Here is a 6,000-nt window from a genome sequence, read left to right as displayed (position 1 = left end):
TAACATCACTTCTTTCAGCACCATGAGTTTTCCTTGGAGGTCTCTTGGTTGAGTTCCAGCCAAGCCTGTCCCAGTTTAATTTGCAGTCTGGTGGGACTGCAAAGATTTAAGTGTGAAATAATGAGATTATTCCTGATGCCAGACACCACAAAAGGTGAGAGCCTCCCGGTTCCATGTGAGTTTTCAGTTTTCCAACTCAGTTGCCTGTACATTTTAAAATCCAGAGTCTGACTGACTTTATGAGATGCTGCCAAACCTTCCTCTTTGAAAAAACCTTTCCACAGAGGACACTCAAAACCCTGTCATCCCATCTTTCCCAAATACCCTCCAAACATTTTTTGCAAAATAAAAATAAAATAAAATCCTGAAACAAATCAACACAAACAAACAAAAATACTCCAAGGCGAGTGTCATAGTCACAGGGTGAGCTGCAGTTTGGACCCCTCTGCATCCCTCTCAATTGCCCCCCTCTGGGGCAGGTTTCACTGCCTTCCCCCTTCTCTAGTCCTCTCTTAGATTGGGCTGCAGCACCCCACTCCACCCCTAGCCCAGCTCCCCCATGTATACCAGCTGTGGTAACATGACAGGCCCAACTGTGTTGGTATTTCTAAGCCCTTTTCCTCAGGAGTCCTGTGACCAGCTGCTGATTACAGTGACTCAAAACCAGCTTTTTCAAAATAAAGCATAATTTATTCACCCAACGGTGCATAGCACACAGAGCAAAGGGATAAAATAACAGAAGGCCATACATCTGGTTCTTACCTAAACTTTATTCTTTCCTTGCAAGTGCCAGGTAAATGTCACTCAGCCCAAGCTCCCTTCTCCTAGGCTGGGAGAGTCAGCCACTGCAGCATTCTCTCAGTGACTCCTTCTCAAAGGGTTATCTCCAGACACTGTTCTCATCCACCGATCCATCCATCCATCCACCCACCCACCATGTCTAGGCCAGGGTTCTTAACTGTTTATGGTCCTTTTTAATCTCTAGGATCTGGCCTTTGCAAGACACCTGTATAATGTTGCTGATGCCCAGAAAATGGCATCTTTCCAATTAATGGCCTAGTCAGGGTTATCTTAATTCCCTTGACATTATTAGCCCCAGGTGCATTATCTCTACCATTGTTTTCTTTCCTGTGTAATATTCCTAACAGCCTCTTGATTTACCCCAGGCAGGATAATATTAAGCAGGTAAACTGAGGTGCATATGCTATTCATAAAACCCATGTACAAAAATCTCTCATTCTCCACAAAGTTTTTACTCCCATAAAGGAGGCAAGCCAGAGATTCCATGAAGTCTGCAAGGATCTTCACAAGTGCTAAAGATTTTACAAGTAAGGCACTCAGATGCTACTTTGATGGACAACAGCATAAAATCCTAAAATAGACAGATTCAATCATTTAAATATTTGGATCAGAACTGAGGTGCCTCAGCAGAGCTGTGCAAGGGTACTGGAGCAGCAGGGGATTCTGCAGGGCAGCATTGAGGGGCACCAGCAGAGCTGTGTAGAAGCCCAAGAATGGAGAATCAGGGCATGTTGTAGGTCACTTGCTGAGCTCCATCAATGAGACATTTTGTGTGACTTTTTGCTTTGTTTAAATGCCTGAAGATCAAGGTGGAGGTGCTCTGTCAGCAGTTAATTTAAGACTCTATTGGGGCTCTGTTAGCAATCACCATGATGTGGTGGAGGTGAGAGGTTATCTGCCCTAGCAGAAGTGGCAAACAGCATGCTGCCTCCAGAGGCACGGGGACATGTGCCAAAAGGGTCACTGCTATAGAGAGCCAAACACAATGAATCCCATAGAGTCTAAGCCCTTTAGGACTGGAACAGCATCGCCTACATTCTGCCCAGCACTGAGACAAACAACAACAGCAATTAAAAGATTTAATGTCTGGCCTCTCCAAAGGGCCCAAGCCTTGAACAATCAAAACTCCCAAGCCCAAAATGTTTCATTTTTCTATAAGGCCTGATCCAAGCCTACTAAAGTAAATGGAAGGACTCACATTGACTTCAGTGGGCATTGGATGTGTTGCAAATGCTGTAAAAGTGACAGCATATCAAGCAATAATAATACTAAGAGGCTGTAGATCAGACCAACTATTGTGACAAAGGAAGTCACTCCCAAAAGGAGAGAGCAGCAAATATGTTCTTCGCTTGTTTACAGGCTTTGTTTTGGGGCGAACTCCAGATCAAAAGAAGACAACTAACTTCTCTGATAGGTTTCTTCCCTGTGCCATACAATACCGTTTAAAAGAATTCAGCTGTGCCCTGACATGTCACCGGACTAAAGCTGTCTTTAAAGGAACAAGTTTCCTAATAGTTCTGAAGAAACATTTTGAAAGTTCCTGAAATTAATTATTCATTTAGATTCTGACGCACAAGTGTCAATACTTGCAGTGTTTTTGGTGCAGATGTGTACTTCTGGGGATGTAATGGAGTTGCTATGTTTTGAAGAACGCATTCATGCATTTCTTTGTGCATTAATAAGTAGCCAAGTCAGTGACGCTGTGGATGCCTGTGACAGATGAAATAGTAGCAGTACCTAGATTTTTCTATAAATGAATTGAAGTGGTGTGAAAATATTCCACCTACAGCACAGTAAAGCCCCAGGTCTGCATTTTTAGGGCATTCTCGGCGGAGAATCCCTGGTATGGAAATCACTCTCTCGGAAGCCTACCTGATCACAAGTTTATTAGCTTCGGAGCAGGGTGCAAAGCTTGTCTTCTCAGCCAGCACTCTGCCCAATTCCAGGCAGTTTCTTTTCAATCCTTTTCTTACTTTCACCGTCTGTTATCATTCATGTTTTTCATATGTGCTACACCCAGATGCCACAGCAATGGATATGCTATAGGTCCAAACCAAAGCCCATTAAATGGAAACTCCTATCAACTTCATATTTATATAAATAATTTAAAATATCTACATAAATAAAGCCCCTTGTGAGTCTGTGGTGAGAGGCCCACAAGGACACTGAAATCTGATTCCCATGTGAATTCCAACCCTGCAGTTGCAATCGGAGACAATTCTAGGATCCACATGCCTTATCTCATAACCTCCATGAAGAGAGCATTTCAGAGGAAGGTAGCAGTAGATTCTCTCCAAGCCAAGTAAACATCACCATAGCTGTGGTTATAGCTGGGTTCTTGTGTCACCTTTGTTGTATTTCCCATTCTTAGCCCGGGATCCTTCCAGAGGTAAAGCTGAGTGATGCCAAGAGCCAAATTCCACCCGCCAACTTTCCAGGTACTGATATGGACTGAGCGAGAGGGTGGATGGAACTGCTTGATATTATCTCATTATGAGACAGTAGGTAATCAATGGAGAAGGTTCATTTGAGATCAATGGGACACTCACTGAATCCTGAACCACCTTAGTTAACATAAGTAACTAATTGACTGGCTGGCTCCTGATGAACATTCCAGGTATACTAATGTGGAATGCATCTACTATGCCACTAAATGCACCAGACATGTCTAAATATTCAGAAAATATTTATAAACACACCATTTTATGTAGTTTATGTACCTATCTAAATAGATAATTATATATACAGCATATAGTACAACTATGCTCACATATGCCATATCTCTCTGGGATACAAATATGACAAATTGTTGTATGATGCATTGCATTTTCCATGCATCTTTGACCACATCACCTGTTCACTGATTGATCTTCCTCTTAACATTCCACCCATTTCAGCATCTTCAAACAGCCATCTTTCTTTTATCTTTTATCGTTCCCTTCTGTCCTGTACAAAACTGCATTGACCTGAGGTTCATAATGGGTAATATTCAGCCTTGGACCAGTGACCAATTTAAAGCCAAACATCTCATGACCTGTCAGAGCAGGAAAAAGGAATTTTATACCATTGAAAAGGGATCAGTGGGATAAATGGTCATTACTTCTGGCCCTGGAACATCCCTAACATATCAGATCTTTAGTATCAGGACTTAGAGCTGGTTTAAAAAAAAGCAGTAAAAATTTTATGAACATGATTCAAAAAATTTTTAACTTGTTTTCTGGAATTTCAGGAACATTTTTTGAAAGATTAAAATATCATCCAACCAAAAACTGAAAAAAAAATTCAACAAGATTTGTGGTCATTTTTTCAATCACAAGTTCAATTTTTGACAAAAAAAAATTGAAAAACTTTTAGTTCTAATTATAATGTTACTATGTAGAGAAAAGAAACCATTTTAGAACTTTTATAAGGTTTTCTAAAATGTCTTAGGGTAGGTCTATACTTACCTCCGGGTCCGGCGGTAAGCAATCGATCTTCTGGGATCGATCCCGGAAGTGCTCGCCGTCGACACCGGTACTCCTGCTCCGCGAGAGGAGTACGCGGAGTCGACAGGGGAGCCTGCCTGCCGCGTCTGGACCCACGGTAAGTTCGAACTAAGATACTTCAACTTCAGGCCTTAGTTATAATGTCTAAGTCTGGCACAGTATTATTTTTATTATTATTATTATAACAATATACCTATAAACCCCAGCCAGGGCCTCGTTGTGCCAGGCCGTGTACAGACACGTAATAGAAGACAGTTCCTGCCCCACAGAGCTTACAAGGTTAATGTAAAACAAGATGGAATGGATGGCTGAAATTAAGGGAAATGAAGGACTGTCAGGTTGAAAATAATGAGGCAGATATTAAGTCTGTTTTGTGCCACTCCGATAGTGCAAAGCAGCCCTGAACTCTGCTTAACCACATTCCCGCTGTATAAGAGAGTTCCTGAGCGGCGTAGCACTGCCAGTGAGGCTCTTACTGCACCCTCCTCGCAGCCATTGGTGCAGAGGGTATGGCTAGGAAAAAGAGAATGTGGCCAGTTGTACCTGCACCCCAGCAATTCTCCACGGCCGAAACACTCCCTGAGGCTACTGGCAATGGGAGTAATTTACAGCAGTCCTCTGGCTGTTATAGTTTATGCCAGGAGTTGGACCAGCTCCAGAACAGCCCCAAGATCAGAGGATCACAACAATGCCTTAAAGCCTCCTTTCCAATCCCCTCCTGAGCTATGGCAAGTGAAGCTCAAACTTCTTCTGTGTTACCTTGTCTTTCTATACTGTCTCTTATTAAAATCTATGTTTTTACAAGTTCTTTGGGGCAAGGACCACGCCTTCCTAAAATCTGTAAACAGAAGGGGGCCCCCTAATCTGATTGGGGCCAGGGCTGGCTCCAGCTTTTTTGCCGCCCCAAGCGGCGAAGGGAGAAAAAAAAAAAAAAGAGATAAAGCCGCTTCATTCTTCGGTGGCAATTCAGCGGCCAGTCCTTCCCTCCAAGAGGGACTGAGGGACCCGCCGCCGAATTGCCGCAGAAGACCCGGACGTGCCACCCCTTTCCATTGGCTGCCCCAAGCACCTGCTTCCTGCGCTGGTGCCTGGAGCTGGCCCTGATTGGGGCCTTTGGGAACTACAGCAACACAGATCATTGATAATAACGCACTGTGTTTAGACAATTAAATAGACTAGTCACTTACATTTTCAGTTCTCATGCTATAGCAGAACACTGTAATGTCTCACCTGCAATTTTTGCAGCCCAATGTTTAAATCCAAACACAAAAGACACACCCCGAAAAAATTAGGGCCAGATTCTATATGGTACGATTCAGCACAGCACCACTGAAGTCAGTGGAGCTACATCCATTTCCACCAGGAAAGAATCTGGTCGCAATGTCTTCAATGGATTTTTGTTTCTCTTTTTTTCTCAAGTCCTTAACTTTCGTCCTTAACTGACCCTTTAAAGATATTTTTAGTCCAGTCATGATCTTATACAAAGTTTACAGATGTGAAATACCTGGCATTTGCCTAGTCTAAAATACCAAGAAAAAGAGTATCAGCCATCCCCAGAAATTAGATCTGCTAGGTAGGAAATCCATCTAGCAGAATATTCAATTCACTCTTTGATCATAGAGGAGGATTTTTTTAATGTGTTGGAGGAAAGACAATATATTTTCAAGACATTGTTACATTCCACCTATTTCCTGAAATCTAGGCCCTAGAAATA

The sequence above is a fragment of the Chrysemys picta genome, chromosome 8 (genome assembly GCF_011386835.1).
Source record: "Chrysemys picta bellii isolate R12L10 chromosome 8, ASM1138683v2, whole genome shotgun sequence".
Classification (NCBI taxonomy): Eukaryota; Metazoa; Chordata; order Testudines; family Emydidae; genus Chrysemys; species Chrysemys picta.
Note: the sequence above shows the minus strand (reverse complement) of the source record.